Raw genomic sequence first — 19,918 nt, 5'->3', positions numbered from 1 at the left:
GATTTATGTGCATTATCTCATTTTATAGGGCAGTTTATTTGACATCCATTCACCCATTTGATTACTATTTATGGTATACTTCTGAGGGAGTCAATATTGATAGAGTGCTAGGACGTAGGGGTGGAAAAAGCACTCATATACCCTGCTTCAAGTAATGCCCACAGAGGGGAAATGAAGGCATTCACAGGTTCTCACAAGCATAGAATTGTGTGTATAGTGTGCACAGCCATACAGTTGTGCATCATTTTGTTTTGTAAAATACAAGATCTATGGATGCACATAGGACACAGATCTGACTCCATGGTTCCTTAATTTAAGAAGCCTGCCTCTGCTGGAAGAAGGGCTTTGCTGTGCTCCCTCTGCCCAAAAATGTCTTCTCCTGAGGACCCACTTGACCCACTCATGTTTTCCTCACTCGGGGATGTGTTAGTGTTTGATGTGGGCTTTTCCTGTCTCTACAGCCAATGAGACACAACCTCTCCTCAATGTCAGGTTGTCCTCATGGAACCGTCAGCCCATGAAAACACATGTACGCTCCCTCCACTCACTCCTCTAATGAGTAAGTTGAATATGTCCAAGAGCTGTGCTGTAGTCACTGCTGCCTTCTGAGCCCTGAATAGACCCGCCATGTGCTAGGAGCTTGCTCAATAAATACCAGTCACATGATTGATTGATAGATTGACGAGTGAGTGAGTGAGTGAGTAAATCGATGAATGGATGACTGTTTTACTAGCCCCTAAGTGAAAGCCTCAAACCCGTCATGTTTTTCCTCAGATCAATGCCCTATATGAGGGAATAAAATGAGTAAGAGACAAGAGGTTGAGTCATTTATCTGTGGCTCAGAGAAGGGACTGTCAGTATCTGGGCTGGAGGATGCTGTAATAAGTCTAGGATCCCCTGCCCATGAATAAGGTTGCAAAAGAAAAACCGAGAAATAGAGTTCTCTGTTCCAGCTAGGTGTTTGTGAGCAAGCGAATACACAGGTGTACAGTGCGTACAATTTAGCCTTGACCTATTTCCTTTAGTAAAGTTGCCTGTAACATTTTTTTCCCATCTCTCTGTGCCCGGCGAAAGTCACACCCTTGCATAATGCAGTCAATTTCTCTTGTCTCTTTTCCGGGCTCTTTCCACTCTAGTCTGGCACAGAAACTCTCTCCCAGTGTTAAGAGTGTGGGAGGTGGATAAAAAAAGAAGGTAAGATCCAAAGTCAAATAGCACCCTAGGTCATCAACAGAAAATTATGTATTAAAGAGTGAAACACAAAGCAACCAGCTGAGTGAGAAGCAGAATGTGGCCTTGAAAAAGCAGTGTTAAGAAGGGGCAGGAGCCGGGTCACCCGCTTCTTCTAGGCACAGGATGCCTAGAAAACAAACCAACTTGATGGATAGATAGCATCACTGGGGAAAGGGGGAGAGATGCGGGAAAAAGACAAACAATGAGTGAGAAAAAGTAGACCTAAGCAGAGAGCATTTCTGGCATTGGAAAAAGAGGGACGCACAGAAATCACCAAGCTCAAATCCAAGTCCTGTCAGAAGTCAGAAGAGCAACGAGGGTGACCTCGTGACTGGGGAAAGAGAAAGCAAAGGATTTAGGGAAGTATGTGGGAAATTCAGAAAGTTTTGTAGTTTTTAGTTGCTTATCATAAAACCTGATAAACCTTGACCTATTAGCGATCGTCATGCATCCTTCTGTGTCCCAGAAGAAGTTGTGTACACGAGATACTTTAGCACAGTTCTTAGGCATCACAGAACAACTAACGAAAAATATTATTTCGTTTGTGGTTCTTTTGAATAACAAGTTCACCTCCATGAGCATTTGTGTCCTCCAATTCCTCCCAGTGACAGCTAGTAAAGCATGTTTGTGCTGTTAGTTCCTCAACTCCCAATTTCACTGACCTAAGACCACCAAAAGCACATGAGCAGTGGGGAACGGTGTTCCAAGTTGGTGTTTACTGGGGAATGGTGCTCCACATTGGTGTTTAGTGAGGAATGGTCCTCCGAGATGATATTCAGTGAGGAAGGGTCCTCAAAGATGATGTTTGGTGAGGAATGGTCCTCCAAGATGATGTTCAACGGGAAACGGTGCTCCAAGGCAGAATTCAGTGGGGAACGGTGCTCCAACGTGGAGTTCCATAGGGAATGGTGCTCCAAGGTGAAGTTCCACGGGGAATGGTGCTCCAAGGTGGCATTCAGTGTAACTGCACAGTGTCTTGGACTGGGAGCACATCAAGGTGCCAAGCAAGGTGCTGTGGCAGGTACACGCCGACACATGGCCTTTTAAGACCATTTGGTTTCTTCCTCTAAGAAATGTGAGCTCTGTGCACTGAATCACCAGATGGAGAATTTGTTCAGGCAAAATGGCTTTGCGAGTTCTCTTGCAAATCGCCTCTGGCTTCTAAAACACAGTAGCAAATGTGCTAAAGACTGAATTAGCTAGAACAGAAGTTTCACTTTTTCACTACAAGAATTGTTTGGGACCGCACTAAAACCTGGACTCTGAGCATCGGAAGGGATGTGAGAAATTCTTTCAAGCAGGCATCTGATTTCAGCCGAGAATGTCTAAAAGCACACAGGAAAATTACAATGGTGTGAGGATCCCTCCCGACCCAAAAGAAAATCCACACTGAGGATCGCCTTGACCCTTGGAATTTACTTCAGAATGTGGACACAAGGTGATTCTGTGCAAACCTCTGAGAGATTCCCAAATGACATAGGAGCAATTTGGGAAGGTGATGGTTGTTTAAAAGTTGACAGTGAACAGTGGAACTCTATTAGAAAGCCAAAGTTGAAACTTGACTTGTGTCTAATACTTTTCAAACCTTCCACAAGATTCAGTGAAAGAGCTGTCAGCTGAACCGCAGGGTTGACATTGTCCGTGCTGAAAAACCTGGGGGCCCTCAAGGGACCTTTGACTCTTAGACCCGTATCTGACGCCAGCATCTGTGCTCAAGATGAGTTAGAAATGAGATTTCAGGAAAGAACATCTTTCTAACATTTCATCTTGGAAGCTCAGTACCTCTCTTACCATGGACCCCACAAGTGGGCCTCTGTTTGAGGAGGAAAGGCCTCCATGTTCACACCTTCTGAAGTAGGGAGCAATGAGCAAGGTTCAGAGACCGTGTGGGGATGAGCATTTGGCTATTTTAAAGCTTCACCTTTCAACAGCTTTAATTAAAATCAGGACGTGGAGCCAAAATCCACGGAGCTTTATAAGTATTTCTTTTCTTAAAACTAAAGCTTGCAACTGGGGGAAGCAGAGAGTCTAAGGAGACTGGGGAATGTATGCAATTTAAATTCTTTAGCATTCAGTAACTTTCTGGCTAGGGAGGGATTCAGATATTTGGATAATTTCATAAACCATTGACTTTTTAAAGAGGAATATGAAGAAACATATGCCAATTGAGTTATAAGCTGGGCATAGCTGTGAGTTAGATATTAGTCTCTTTTACCAAAATGTGGTTTATGAGGCTTTTAATAGAGATTAAATTGGTGGAAACCAGGTTTTGCCTTATTATGGATTTGATAGTTTCCACATTTATATCTTCAATGCAATGCTGAACCGTTGGACCCAATGCAGAATATTTAACGCTGCACAGATCACCTGTTTCCATTTTACAAATGAGAACTGACAAATGTCTACATAAAATCAAAATAATTCATCAGTGAGTCCCTTTCCCTCCTCCCGCCACCTCCTGCACACCCAGTGTCGCCTAGTGACCCTGGAGATTGCAGTGACTCGGGGCTCCTTTGGTCATCACGCCCAACTCCCACTTTGGAATGTTCTGCGTTTCATTCCGCCTATTCGACAAAGCTATAGTCTTTGTTAAGGAGAGAGTTAGGAGGAGAAGAAAGGCAAGGCGAAACCACATGCCTCATCTGAGAGGGACACTTTAGCGTGTCTGTGGTGAGATCTTTCCGTGAATGCAGACGAGAATCGGGTAATTTTTTGTTTTGTTTTCTTTTTCAATACAAAATTTCTCAGTGTAGCCGTTGCTGTCCTGAAACTCACTCTGTAGACCAGCATGGTCTTGAACTCACAGATATTCACCTGCTTCTGTCTCTCAAGTGCCGGGATTAAAGGCGTACACAACCAGCTTCCAGCTAAGAACACAGTAATTTTAGTAAAGGCAGAGTAGGCAAAAGCAGGCTCAGTGCGTTCATGAATAACAAGCGGAATGGGAACATGAGGAGGGACAAGAAGACAGTGAACAACAGAGACCACAGGACACAGAGGCAAGTGTGAAAAGTGGTGGCACAGACACGTTGCTCACACCCGTTCTTTTTCATACCCACTCACGGGAACAGTTAGAAGATTAGTTCCCAACCCTCATGACCGCATGAGGCCCTAATTCACCCTTAGAGGCCATTTCTAAACACTATAGACTTCAGTGTGGTGAGATGGAAAGACTACAATTCAGTCTTAGGCAGATGGGAAATGTAGATGAAATTTTATTAAAAAACAACTCTGTGTGTGTGTGTGTGGTATGTGTGCTGTGTGTATGTGTGTGGTGTATATGAGTGTAGTGTATGTATGTGGAGTATGTGTATGTGGTGTTTGTATGTTATGCGTGTGTGTGGTTTATGTGTGTAGCAAGTATGTGTGGTGTGTACATGGTGTATGTGTGTGTGGTATGTGTGTGTCCATGAGTGTATGTGTATAGTGTGTAGTGGGTGTATATGTGTGTGGTGTGTGTATGGTGTGTATGTGTACAGTGGGTTTGTATATGTATAGTGTGTGTACTGGGTGTACATGTGTGTGGTGTGCCTATGGTGTGTACGGTGTGTATGTGTACAGTGGGTGTGTATGTGTATAGTGGGTGTACATGTGTGTGGTGCGTATACGGTGTGTGTATGTTAATTTGGTATTTGCAATTGCATGTTTAAATGAACAAACATGAGGAAAAACGAGCTGATGCTGCTGGTTTTGAACTTCATTTTCTTCCTCTTGGTTCCCTTAATTTAGTTAAGGAAAGCCTAGAAGCAAGGCCCCCATCCCCCTCGGCCTTCAGTGTCATGAACTCCCAGCAACGGTCACAGAAGATGAAGGTCTCCTTCCTCCAACAATGGACCCTCAGACTATTTACAGAAGAAAGGCTGATACCAGCCTGCTGGCTAATTTCTTGTATCTGTTCTGAACATCCCACATTCTTTGACCTTATTTCTTTATTTCCAGACAAAGAGGTGAATATCAGACAGTGCTGGGTGAAATAAAAGCAGATTTAAATTCCCATTGCTCTCCAAACCACAGAGATGGAACTAGGTCAGACACTTGGCCTGAAGCTGTTACCTCTGGATACAGCTTCACAGGGCTGTCCTGAGGTCCATGGTTCTCCAACGTCCTTGTAGCAATGTCGAGAAACAGGAAATAGAAGGGCTAGAGGATTCTGGGAGTGGGCAGCAGGCCACAAGGGTGGAAGTGATTTCTGTAAAAAGGCAGTGCATTCTCTACTGGCCTTTTTAAAGCCGTGTGCTGATCCACAACTTTTTCCTCACTGACTTAGTCCAGTTTCTCACCTGCCCCGAACCTTACATTTCTTTTAAAACACAAGGGGTTTTGAGTTCTCTGTCACTTAGCATTATGGGGTCTAGTGAGAAGCAACCTTAGCATCTTGCTTGGGTTTTCTGTCATTCAGAGTTATGGAGTCCAGTCAAAGTGTTAGCACCTTACATGTTGGGGATTTTTTTTTTTTAGATTCCGTCTTTCTTAGAGGCTGGTGGAAGGGGTGGTTGATAGAAAAGTAAGTACCCACTTTATCCAAAGCCCAGGGAATTAGAAGTCCTCAGAAATGCCAACCCTGTTCAGCTCACCTGGTTGAAAGCTAAATAATAAAACCACGTTAGACAATGTAGAAAAGACTGCAAGCAATGAACGCAGAACAAAGGACTTTGGAATATGCCATCCTAATATTCCTGTCGGCACAGTTTAGTGTTCTTAAGTGTGTTTTATGTTTAATGAAAGAAACAATGACTTTCAGTGGAGGGGAAAAATAGACCTTTAAAGATAATCAGGGCCTTAACTACCTACCTTAGGTAGCTGAGGAAAAGCCACTGTACTCTTTATGTTTTAACACTCCAGATATGTAATTTAATGCGGGTCTAATGACAGTCTCAAACATGGGGCTTTAATCGAAATTGTTCAAGCTCAGCACTGTGACAGGAACTCACAAGCTCCCAACAATGCTGTCCATTTTCTCAGGTTCTGTAACAAAAAGGAAAGAAGAAGAAAAAAACCCTTGAACTTATGTTGCTATTGATGTGTAATATACAATAAAAAAACAGTTAAATTTCAATTACCCACAGGTAATTATAATTTTATTGTCTGACTGTACTACGGGGATTTTTGTAATTCCCAAGACTAATAATTTTCTATAATTTTACAGGTTGTCAAATAAACTATTAAAGATTATCTTTGAAAAGGCATCTGCAATTGTAAGGACATATCATACTGTTCATGTACTGTATTAGTAATTAGAGATTCCTGGATAGCGAGAGCCGCGCTGGGTGCCCGCTACCAGGAAGCACATTTCCCCCCAGCCGCCTCTAATCACCACCATAAGCTTTTCCGCTTCTTGGGGATTCTCTTCAGTGCGGCAGGACTCACGGTCACATTCTATTAATACTCCCCCAGCTATTCCAAATGGTTTGTCAAGATAAATCTCTCCCTCCTGGTGGAGAGAAGTTCAACTCAGAAAGACGGCACCACCTATCATTAAGGGAAAAATCTCTGAGCAAATACAAAGGAGAGAGGCTGACTTGGAAGACAGAGTGGGGGATGCTGGGAAGTGTCTCTGTCTGAGTTATATTTGGTGTCAGCAACAGGAGGGTTGGGGGTCCAGATAGCCATATAGGTATTTCTGACAACAGCTATTAAATTAGATAGCATCAAATTAGTCCAATAGCAAGGTTTTTCAGCAAACTTCCTCTTTGTCAAGGCAATCAATTTGCAATCATGAATGGGAGATTAAGGACTCTGCTTAAAGAGAGGATTCAACTCACCATTTTGGATTCGGTATCAGTGTTCGTCAGAAAAACAGCCAGGTACAGCTAATGTGACGTCTTCCTGGAATCTCACGCTCCTCTCCATACTCACTGAGTCCACCACATCTCTCTGCCCTCAAGCTCCTTTCTTCTCTTCCTGCCTGACTCCCTCTTGTTCTTGGAGCCCAGAGGAAATAACTCCTTCTGGATAGAGGTGCAACCGATGCCTTCTTTAGTTTCTATGCACTTTTCTCTTCTTGATTCTCAGAGGTTTGTCTGGCATCTCTATTATGGGACAGGAGGTGCCAGGTTGAATGCACAGAATGAAAGTCAGGGATGATGATTCAGTTGGAATATCTTTAGCTGTCGGAGGAACCCAAGGAATATCTGGTGTTGACTTTGGGGTTTTGAGAGCAGAGTTAAGGAGTAAGGCGCATATTTTGGGGAAGGCAGGACAGGAACCATGGTAGTGATTTGTTACCAACAAGAAGATCTGGAGAGGTGGAAAGGAAAGAGTGATTTATTAGAAGACAAGGATTTGGGAATAATGTATCTTCCAGCTTGATAGTCGATGATAGATGTTGTCTAGAAAGGAGCTGAAGAGCAGAATGGAGCCCATTGCTGAGTCAAAGGTCATTTTACCAGGCCTTACCTGGGCCTGACAGTACAAACATTATATGCGGCCTCCTTACATCTCCAATTTGCTTATGAATTCTGGCATTAAAATGATGTATTTTTTTAAAAGAACGTGTGTGTGTGTGTGTGTGTGCGCACACTCACACGCCTTTGAATTCAGGTTCCTGCTGAAGTCAGAGGCATCAGATTCCCTGGAGCTAAAGTTCCAGGTGTTTGCGAGCCTCCATGTGGGTGCTCAGAGCCTTAGGGACTTCTGGAAGAACAAGTGCTCTTAACCTCTCAACCATCTCTGCAGTCCTGCCTGGTGATTCACAAAGGTAAAGGCCTTTGTGTTCCTGTCCGGACCCCAGCTCCTTGTTTAGCTTGTCCTCTCATTCACACTGCACATCTGTCTATGACATGTGCCGAAGACTGAGCTGATGTCCTGCCTATTCCACAGAACTCTCTATAGTCTGCCAAGACTGAGCCTTGAATTTCCATAGTGTGCCTCTGTTCTGTGTTCTACACAGAAGGAGAAGACAAATCATCCTTAGCTAGCACTTGAAATCATCTAAGCCTTTGAGGTCTCTAGAAATTCCAGCCCAGGAGAGGGAAGCTTCAACTTTACAGCCCCAAGTGGGTGCAGTTGCAACTGAGGGGGAGTAAGCGACTGAATTTGTTTATTTGTATCATTACTATCACCAAAATTATTAAGGAAACAAGTTTTAGAAGACGGGTTTGGGCTTACGGTTTGAGAGAGTTTATTCCATCATGGTAGGAGGACTTGAAGGGGCTGCTCACATCACAGCAAATGAGAAACAGGAGCAGACCAAGATGCCAGTATGCGTTTAAAAGGCTCACCTTCAGGCACTGCCCTCCTTCAGCTGAGTTCTACTTTCCAATGGTTTCCAGCCTTCCCAGACAGCCTGGGAATGCATTGTCTAAAACAGGAGCACAAGGGAAGTCATTTCATACTCAAATCATAACACCTCTTTATTCTTCTTGCTCTGGGAAAAATAGCTGAATGGACATTTTGGGAGGAAAATAACTTTGGTGAGACAGTAGTTTACCAAGGTGACAACATGACCTGAGGCTATTGGGAAGAGAAAGAAGCCATTGAGCAGAACTTCAAAGACATATTTACCATCTTTATGTTATATTCACATTTTACCTAGGAAATTAAGATTGATCCTAAACTTGGGTTTTGGCAAAAGATGAGACAAAGTTCTAAGTAAGAAGTAAGGTGCTATCACATTGAACTTATCAGTAATAAAGCTTCCAGTAATTTAGATATGATTCAATAATATTTTTCTAAGTCCGTACTGGCTAGCACAGTAGTGAGAAACAAGAATAAAATCTAGGGACTTCTAGTCCAGTGTCCATTCTGCACTTGTCTCCAGTTTTTTTCACTTGATTCTTTAGTTGCACAGGACCCGGAGCGACACACAGAAGCAGCATTTCATGATCAAGTAATTTTTTTAAAGAAGTAAATAATCTGGATGAAAACCTTTGCATTTAAACAAAGATTGGACTGCATACCGAAGCATATTCTCTGCATGGATTTCGCTCCCTTGTGATGCAGCTTATTTTTCTCCTCGTTACTATAAAGCTGATATTTGTCCTTCTCTGAGGATTCTGGAAGCTTGGAATTCTAAAATGCAAAATTATTAAATAAATAGTCCTTATGGCAACACGTCTTGCTTCCCGATAAGTCCTTTTGATAACAGCTCTGTGCCCTGAGCTGAAGGCAATGTCAAGGTCAATCACCTTATTCAGGGCCCCTAATTAAGACTACTTTTTTGAGGTCAGGATAATGCATTACTTTATTTTAATAGGAAGGAGATCAAAGCTCTACCTTAAATTTTCCTGATGTAAAGCAGGCCCGGCTTTAACCTGGGTTATATTAACAAGGGGGAAAGCCATTTGCAATTTCACATTCACTGCACCCCCAAAGATAGAGTTATTCTCAGAGGAAATGGGACAGAGACCACCACCACCCAACCTTTCTTCTCATCTCCTGTTCTTAGTTTGTTTTTCTGTTTTCAGCTCTTTCAGAATTGCAGTCTCTAAGAAATGAGCTTGCACCAGCAAAACCAGTTTATTCGGAGATGTGCAGGTGAACTATTTGGCGTAGTTTTAAAGGCTGGAGTTAATCTTGCTGATTGGTGGAAGCAGAGCCTGTAAATAGCATGGGAGGTGGATGCCCCAGATGGACTCAACTGATAGAAACATGCTCGGTTTATGCAATGTCTAAAACTCAAGGCACTTCCTATAAAATCTGGAATTTGAGAATCTAATGAAAAAGCGTAGGTAGACAGCTGCACATGCCCGAGTTCCGAGTTTGAAGCCAGCCTGAGTGTTCCAGAACAGCTAGGGCTGCACAAAGAAACTCCATATCGAAGAATCAAAAAATGAAAAAGAAAGCATTAGATACTCCAACAGCACTGACCACTTTTCTGGAGTGGTAGTAACCAGGTGGAGTTAAGGAATGACAGACTTTCTTAGAACATTCCTGCTGCTCCTAGTTGCAAAGGTTACAAACAGGGAGACAAAATGTTATGACTGGCCAGCATAGCCTCAAAATGATGACTTTGATTTTTTTTTGTTGTTTTTCTGATGTCTCTCTGTAGGATTTAATCCTCTCAGTTCTATGGGATTGGCATCCTCTGTTACTATCGGGATGGCAAGATTAACTAATTTTTATTACAAACTTGACACCTGCAAGTAGTCCTTTCTGATGTTCTGCCTCAGACCTGAATGCTCTATTGCCAAGTTGGACAGATTGCAGTAAGTTTGTGGCCCCCCTTTCCAAAGATTCTCTCTGTCCTACTTTGAGGTCTATGCTTATTCTATAGGAAAGCCCAAAGAAGTGGTAAGTGTTCATAGTTCCCCATGCAAACTGCTAGCTGAAGGATGACCGTGGGTGGATGCTTACCTCAGCATCCCTAACACCCACGGACGGGTTTTGAAGCATGTTCCACATGGTTTCTCAGGGGATCCCCAGAGCAACGGAGCCCCAGTGCCCACAGCAGTAATCAGCTCATTAACACATGCTTTATGGGTTTTCCTCCCTTCTCTGACTTCTCACCATTTCTCAGCATTGCTTCCCAGCATCACCTTCCAAACTAACTACGCGTATTGAGCCTTAGCCTCGCACTGTGTTCCGGGAAGTCAAGTCAAGATAATATTTAAATATCTTTGGCAAAATCGCTCTAACAGGTGGACACCATGAGACTGCCTGGATAGCACGGGAGGGATCTAGGATTCACGGCACAGAAGGAAAACGTATAGGGACTGTACAGACTCGAGATATGGCTGAAAGCGATAACCAGCTCTGAAGACAGCGTCCTACAGAAAAGATAGTCGCTGACAGCTCAACCTCTGAGGGCAAGGTGAAGCCTACTAAATCTGACCTAGGCAGCTGTCAGTTCAATATGAGGGCAACTTTTAAAATCTCCAGTGCATATCCAAGGGGGCTGGGCTGCAGCATATCTGTGCTGGGCTGCAGGTCACAGGTCCTTTCTGATTTTGAAAACAAACATAGTCCTGTGCTTACTCGCTTGCACCTGCAGTCTGTGCTTACCTGCATGCACATGAAGCCTGTGCTTACCCGCATGCAGTCTGTGCTTCCCTCACACACTCTCTGAATATAATACATGTCTGCTACATGCGGAAGATGCGACTGCTTAGCAGGTTCACTAGCTTTTTAGATGTTTTGTTTTGAAGTTGGGGAAGAGGGAAAAATGAGAGATAAAACTGACATTAGGTAATGGGAAATGTTTTTAGTCCCCCATCACAGAAAAATTGCTTAACACCCTGCGAAACCTTAGGATTCCTCAAATCAAAATGCAGTCTTCTCTTCACACTGGGAATCTCTTTGGTGAACAAGAAAGCAGACGATCAGGTGAGTCCTCCATCACCTGGAAGATGCAAATGCCTCCTAAGGTGAGGCCATGGATTCCTTTCTTCTTGCAGGACCTGGACAGGATGGAGAGCCATCAGGGAGGTAATGGATGAAATATTTGGAGAAGCAAACCTTCCCCGTCAGGGGTTCCTGTGAATTCAAGTGTTTTCCACTTCCATGCTTCTTCAAAGCTACAATGCAACAAGGTAGGCAAATTAATGACACATTGTAATAGAAATGAAAAGATTACTGTGTGCCTAAGAGTGGAACATAATTTTGTTCTTAAGAGGCATGCTAGCAGAGGAGCTTTGATGTCAGAGTCTGGCTGGAGGAGTTACTCAGCTTCAGTGTCACGTGCAGCACACACACACACACACAGACACACACATGCCCACAGACACACACAAAGGGGGGGATATGTTAGAATGATTTTGTCATTAACAAAACAATGCAGGAGAAAAGAGGCGTTAGCAGGCAATGTTTCTATACAGCATTTCTGAAACCAGGAACTGGAGGAGTTATATTCTAACCCTGGGCCCTTATCAAAGCCTCTTGTGGACAGAATTATGACTCGGTAACTGTCAGCTGCCTCCTGTTTATATGTATGGATTCCAGTACACCAGGCAAAGGGAATAGCAGTTTGCTCTGGGAGCACAGAAAGGTCCTGATGGGGTTCCTGACAGTGACAGTGGTGGAGTGACAGTGGCAGAAAAGGAGACGCTGCCATGCCTTTTGAGACAGCAGGACACAGGAGCAGTCTAGGAGGATCTCACAAGACACAGGAGTCACTCCTGTGCCAAGATCTGCTGACTTGAGCACAGCACAGCATGGTGGTTCCTTGAGTCTAGACTCAGCCACCCACAAGCCTCACTCCCACCAATCCAGCCCCAAAGGCTCCTTATGATCACACGGCCACGAGGACAACTGCTCATCCTTCTCAGCTATGTCCCCTGAACACGCGTTTTGGTCCCTAGCAGAGGGTCCCAGCTTAAATGCTCATGGTCCTGGGGGTGGCCTCCACCACAGATGAGATTTTGTAAGACGACATGCTGTTTCCCGTTCTCCTACTTTCGTCAGTCGATTTCGCTGGGATTTTCTTTTGATGATACTAATTCCGGCAGAGATAATTAGGGAACACGGAAGTCTGCTTTTGTGTTCATGCCTTTGGGATGTACTGATTTAGCATCTGAAGAAGAATGAACTCCAGAGAAGGAGAGAATAGAGGAAACTCTATTTTAAAAGTGAAATCAATGCAGCTGAAGTTGTGGATTCATCTGAAAAATAACATATATATGTATATATACATATCTATACACATGCACACATTTATATGTAAAATGATACCGCTGTTGTATGACCACCCAGCCATTTCCCCCAGTCTTCACCTCAACCAGTCAGTCAATGAAATGAGTCTGTATCTGGAAAAGGTTTGTAACTTGAAAACACCCAAACTCTCTAAGCTGGTAAGGATAGTGTTGCTGGGTGACACTCTGAGCCTTTGAAGCTAAAATAATGTCTGACTTTTAAGAAATTTCCCACAGAAAGAGATAAACTACTCCCCATAACCCACTGCCCATCTAGCCTTCTGGATAATGTCTTGCCCCAAACTTTCTAAACAACGCTAAAGTGGTTATCATAAGACATTCACATAGGAAGATTGAGAGTTTGAAAGACTTTAGCGTAGGAAAGTTCACCATAATGTGATGTTTTAATAAGTGCCAATGGCACAGTCCATTCCAGTAATAGCCCACCTCAATGATACATAAATCCTGCTAGAAATTCCTCAGAAATACTTATCCTGCCTAATTTGTATAGTATCAAAATCCTGAGATATCAGAAGAATGTAATTTATATTTGTAAATGTTTTAGAATATCTTTAGCTTGTTAGTTAGAGATCCAAGTGTTTCCTTACCTGCTACAGAATTTGCTCTAGGATCCCTCTCCTCTGTTTATTTTTGTGCTATAGGACGCTGATACAGCTATTTCCCAGGAACACTGACGTCCGACAGTAAGTGAATCCAGGAAGCACTGAAGAGCAGTTGGCCCATGTTGGATGGTAACCGAACTGGAAACCGTAAACAAATTCTGCCTGGCAGACCAGCTATGATGATGTTTGACAAACGTATTGATATTACAACTCCTCGAAGTACACACAGATAATACCAATGTCTTCCAGTGAGCGTGTGGGGCTGAGCAAGAAGAGGAAATTAACATGTAGACTAAGAGACTTTAGAGAAAAGTCAATTATCTTCCCAGTGACTCGGGGACTTTGCATACACAAATTAAATATTATAAGTAACCGAGAATTAATTTTATACTAGAATCTATTCAGAGTATTATACTTTCACATACTTGTTCAATTAACAGGATATTGTTCATAACTAAAAATTAATGGAAATGGCGATTTCTAGAAAGTTAAGGCACATAAATAACAAAACTGTTTAAGACAGAGAAGGGAAAGGCTGTGGAAGAGAAGAGTACATGCATTTTAAAAGATGTAGAGATTATAGTCATGCACGAGCTGCATACTTAACTCTTGGGAGACTGAGTCAGAGCTGTGAGTTTGAAGCCAGGGAAGTGAGTTTGAAGTTGGTCTACAGAGTGAGACAATGTCTCAGAAAACCCTACACACACACCCCACAAAATGAAAGTTCTGTATTCGATTCAAGAGTTTGAATGAAGATAAACCCTCAAGAATTTATATTTTAAATTTGATTCCTCAGTGTGACGTCCTTAGGTGGTAGGAATTTTGGAAGGTGGTCAGATCATGAGGATGGAGCCCTTGCAAACAGGATTGCTGCCCTTATGAAAGAAGCCTGAAGAAGGTCCCTTGCTCCTTTTACTACATTCTGGCAGGAGGAGAGGCTCAGTCTATGGATCAGAAAGCAGTCCTTCACGAGAATTTGAATCTTGACCTTAAACTTCTCAGCCTCTACCACTGTGGGAAATAAATTTCTACTGTTTGATGCCTCTTACTTCAAAGTGTTTTAACACCTGGAAAGGTAAAGATACCTGCCTAGGAGGAAAAGACACCACTAAAAATAAACAAAAGTCAGCTATGAAATCATCTTTGACTACTAGATAGAACATAGCGAGACCCTGTCTTAGCAAGAGGAACAAAAAGGTTCTTTTATCCAACTAGTACCTACTGAAGAAAATATTATGACAAATGGGATATGGGTCCTGGCTTCAAGATGCTTGATGTCTCAGTCAGGAAAGGAATTGGGTAGACTTACGACACTAGGTTATGTTAATGGGGTTAATGGGGTTATATGGAGACAGGCTTTGAGATTTCAAGATCTCAAAGCTTAAAATAACTTAAAGCTAAAATGTATTAGATTTTGCGTGTGTACAAGGATCGTTTCACTCATCCCTCTGTAAACCTTCCGAGAGTCTTCCTATACTGCTGCACTTTGAGATCTCAATGTGCTCATGTGCTCTGGAGGATTCTGGGTAGAAAAGCATGTGCTGAATTTAGAGCTAAGGTTGCCCGAGGGCAGAGACCCTCCACAAAAGTCATCGTCATAGCCTTCCTACTCGTATTTCTCCTCATCCTCTCACCAAAGATGGAACTGTGCCAGGGTCTTAAATAGAAAGAACATGAATCCAGGCTGTAACCTCGAAAGGAAGCCTTTTAAGAGGGGACTTTAGGTTGCACGAGGCCAGGGAGGTGCCCAGGGGCACACGTTTGTGATGTAACAGAGAGCCCCTTTTCAGAAGTTAGACAAAGGGAAATGCGAGTGAAAGGGAAGTAACAGCATTGCAACAATACTCCCGGGGCTCTGACCCCTGGACTCTCTCATGTCTGCTGTCATCGACGCTGCTTCTTTCTCTATCACGCTCAGTATAACCCTGCCTTATCCACTCCACTCAGGCTTTGCCCTTTCCGTGATGGGTGTTCTTGCCTCTTGGTCTCGAATACATCCTCCATCTTATTACTTAGGTCTGAATCTAACTGCGACTCCATGCCGAAGTCTTTCCTACTCACATGGTCTGCAACAGCTCCTCTGCTTGATCTTACTTAGTGGCACTCTACACTGTACTTGTTAAAGAACCATTCCATCACATATCATTCACAGCAATTGTCGATGACTCTTCTTTTTCCCACAGCTGCGGGACCCTAATATATGGTCAGTGAACACGTGTTGAATAAACGATAATTGCATGACTAAGTGAGTGAAGGATGGCATCAAGTCGCCCTCAGCGGCTTCATAGTTTTGTAACCAGGAAAAAATGAAACAAGAATGGAGAACAACTGTAAGTTTTTCACAGTAGATGCTGGGAAGAAGCCAAATGATTGAAAGCTGATTTCTGGTCCTGGAGTATGAAGGTTCAAATCCCAGTAATAAGACTTTGCTATATAGGCCACGATGACTTTGTGTTTCTCTTTTTGTAGCTGAAGTCTTTTCTCTGTCCCACTGGTCTTGCTGGACTGATTTCTTCCTGTCTGCTGCTTCCCGCAACCACTTACAAAACAGTCATTTGGAGGCTTAACATTAATTATAAGTGTTTGGCCAGTGGCTCAGGCTATTGCTGGCTAGTTCTTATATATAAATCAACCCATTTCTGTGTATTACTACGTGGCTTCCTGAAATTACCTGTTCTCTAGTAAATCTTGTTGTTCCGGCTGCTTACTGTCTTCTCCCTCAGCCCCACCCTTCTTTACTTGTATCGCTGGTTGGATTTTCCACCTAGTTATATTCTTCCCTGCAATAGGCCAAAGCAGTTTTGTTAGTCAACCATTAAAAGCAACACATATTCACAGCATACAGAAGGACATTCCACATCAGTTATTATGGGCTCCTAGGACTATTGCATAGTTTAAATGAAATACAAAGAGATTCAGTGATTCTGGGTGGTCATGGTCAATAGATTCAAATAGCAAATAGTTCAGGGAAGCGTCAGTGGGAACTGAAAGAAGACATGAGTCAAGAGGCGTGCAAGAGAAAAGATGAAGACCTCAGGATTGCATCAGTAGAAATGCTTTTAAATTAATGTCTCATTAGAGAATGCCAATATGTAATGGGAAAATCCCTCATGTAGATAAAGGATTCCATGTTGAGAGTGTCATAGGAAGTAGCAGCAATAGTAGCTTTGTTTGAAATTGGTTACAGCACACACTAATTTCATATGCAAATGTATACCCAGGATTAGAAATGCACATTCACCTTTAAAAGTTATTTTCTTAATTCCACAAGAAGATTTACAGTAAGAATTCTCCCTTAACTCCCATCCTTCTGTACTTGAAATATAGTTTACTTAACCTGGGGTATATTCACTCTCTCTAAATCTTCATAATCTAACAAACAGTTCACAGATTCTACAGAGTTCTGTTAGTAAGCTCAAAGCTTAATAGATCAGCACGTGCCTATCTCCCGCTTTTTACTGTGCAGGAGAATTGAGAAAGCGTTCTCAAGTCCCATGTACATTATGAAGATTCCATGCTAAGTGTACAATAGGGTTGGTGAAGCAGATGCTGAAGGATCCCCAAAGGGATTCCACCTAATCGTCACTCAGCAAACCAGAGGACTCTTGTTTGCCACCCTCCACTTTAACCACACGCATCCTTCCTCAAAAGAAATGGCAGGCTCATAGCAAAGAGCAAAAAGAATAGTTAAAAAACTGAAAGTGAGACAAAATTTAAGAAAATGGCCACCTGCCAGCAGCCACATAAATTTTGGAGAAACTGCGTTTTTCCTTGTATGCTTTATCATAGGAATTGCAAATATTTATTAAATATATTAAAATTGTCAGAATGTTAAATGCTTCTTCAAATGATGAAATTTTACATTGCCGTAGTAGAAGATGGGATATTCTGATATGGTGCTTATTAAAGTGACTTCATTTTATTAGTCTATCAACCACCATAAATGAGCAGGTATCTTTAAAACAAAATCTATCGAAGGATAAAGGAGATCTGGGGGATGGTAACATCTTCTGTGAGTGTGGCTTTGAATATACAAGGGTATAAACTTCACAGCCATTCCTAAATGATGCTAGCAATATTTTTGCTGTTGTTTTGGAAATTCATAGTTATTGATTTTGACTTACATGAAAACCAAAGTAGTACTTGCCATGAAGTCTCCTGTAAGGTCCACCTGGAAACCACATTAAATGGTTGACCCAACAACCATACAAGTAGTAATTACCAAACACGTCCAAGGAAAGATGCTGAAGTGAGCTGCCCTTACTGCACAGAGTGATAGAAATGACAACCAGAGCACATCATTGCCGAGTGGCACTAAGTTGAAGGGTGACAGGATGAGCTGTGAGATTAGCTCCCTAAGAGGCTTGTGGGTCCTGTGTGCCATTGACCTAGTAAACAACTTATACCCTCACACAGGAAGGAAGAGAGCCCTTTCCCCTCCTACGATACCCACCCTGTGCACACGAGAGCATTTTGCTGAATTCATGCCACAAGATTACTTATTGAGATCCTGATTAGCTAAAATATGTGGAGGAAGATAGAGGGTAGGAGAGAAAAGCTTGTCGTGAAGTCAAGCAACTTCTTGGACAGGATTCCTATGAATCTGTCAGGCTCCAGAAGATGTAACTGGTAGGATGTTGATTGTTCTAACAGGATGATACGTCTACAAAAGCCAGATGCAGCCACACACATCTGTAATGACGGGCAAAGACGGAATGCTCAGCACTTTGTACGATGGGTTTGGTGCAGATATTAACTCATTGATTATTTCTAGACTCACACACGAAAGGTATCATACCATCCGATTTCTTTTGTGGGTTGGGCTTCTTCCGCTCAGTATAATTTGATTGATTGATTGATTGATAGATTGATTGACTAACTGATTAATTGTTTAATTGAAATTGATAGAAGGTCTCACTCAGAAACCCATGCTGGCCGGGAACTGTTGATGGTATTCCCATCAGTGATCAGGATGTAAATGAGAGATGAAGACAGCAACAAGCTCGAATTTTCCTTCAAAACCCTGATGTTCTAGCCTGGAGGAGACAGAATTTATTTATCTACACACAATTTTTGGTAATATTTAGTGAGTTCTCTAAAGACTAAGCAAAGCAGGGCTATACAGGGTGGAATATGGCAGTGAGAGGTTCTTTGAGGTCCCCAAGTGTGACCTTGGAGCAGATGAATGCAGAGAGGTCCTGGAGGTCATGCAGATCATGAGGACCGGGTAGAAGAGCATCCTTGGATGATGGAACTGTGACACAAAGGCTGTAGGTAAAAGTCGTGTGCTGGGCATTGCTGTTCGCTGCAGCCTTCAGCCCAACTTCCAGGCAGCAGGAGGAAGAGTCTATCAGATATCAGATCTGCCTGAACAGTGCTGGCTTTGTGTCGGCTTTGATCTAATTTCTGGCCTGACCATAGGCTGTCCTTATCTCCTCAAGAGCAGCACAGAAAGACCTTAGAGAAAAACAGCTCCCTGGCTAATTACAAAGACTGTTGGTTTTCAGAACTCTTTAGGGTTATATGAGAGCCTGGTGGTGAGACATGGAAGGATTTGTCAACTTCTGTTGAAACATTGGAAAGACGAGATAGAGCTCATCTCAAACAAGAATGTTCAAAGCAACAAGTAAATGTTGTTAATGTAAGGTTCAGATTATGGCTCCATGCTTAACCATATCAACACTATTTGTATTCTTACGTTTTAACAAAATACACCATTAAAACACTTTACAGTTTTATTTACAAACAGAATTGTTGGGCAGAGGGACAGGTTGGTGAGCAGCTCTGTGGTAGAGTCTAGCCAGTACACACAAGGCTCTAGGGTGAATTCCCAGTACCACCAAGGAAAAAGAAGAAATTCTTTAAGATAGGTAAGTAAGTCAACCAGCATACATATTTATGCATTTTTACTGAATTTGCAAATTTTGTTTAATCTTTTAAGCCTTGCTATAAATTATCCTCTAAACATTGTAACTTTAAAAGCCACAAAATCATTTATGCACCATAATAAAGATACTTAAGAAAAATTTTGTTATCTTTTTTAAGAATTTCATAAGCAAATGCTATAATTATGTTTCCTCGCGCCCCTTTTCTAACTTCTTCCATTTCCCCACCACTGTCCACTCCCTCTCAAAGTCATGGTGTCTTTTTTTTTCAATTATGGGGTTTACACACACTCACACACACACACAACTTGTTGAGTACATTTAGTGTTTCTTGTTTGTATATGTATTTAGGGTTGGCCACTTTGAATTGGGTGAAGTTTCAGGGGGCTTGTCCCTGAAGAAAACAGATTCTCTCTCAGCAGCCATGAACTGCTTGTTCCTCTGTATCTAAGGGTGGAGCTTTACTAGATTCTCCCTACACTAATTTTCATGTCAACTGATGTTACCATTGTGCAGGTTTTGTTTTGGTGACCACATTGTTAGAATTTCTGGGTGTGGTGTCCTTATCACATATAGAGCTCACTTATGAAGCAGAATCCATGTCTTGAGA

Source organism: Myodes glareolus, chromosome 8, assembly GCF_982192425.1.
Source record: "Myodes glareolus chromosome 8, mMyoGla1.1, whole genome shotgun sequence".
NCBI lineage: Eukaryota > Metazoa > Chordata > Mammalia > Rodentia > Cricetidae > Myodes > Myodes glareolus.
This window is presented reverse-complemented; position numbering follows the sequence as displayed.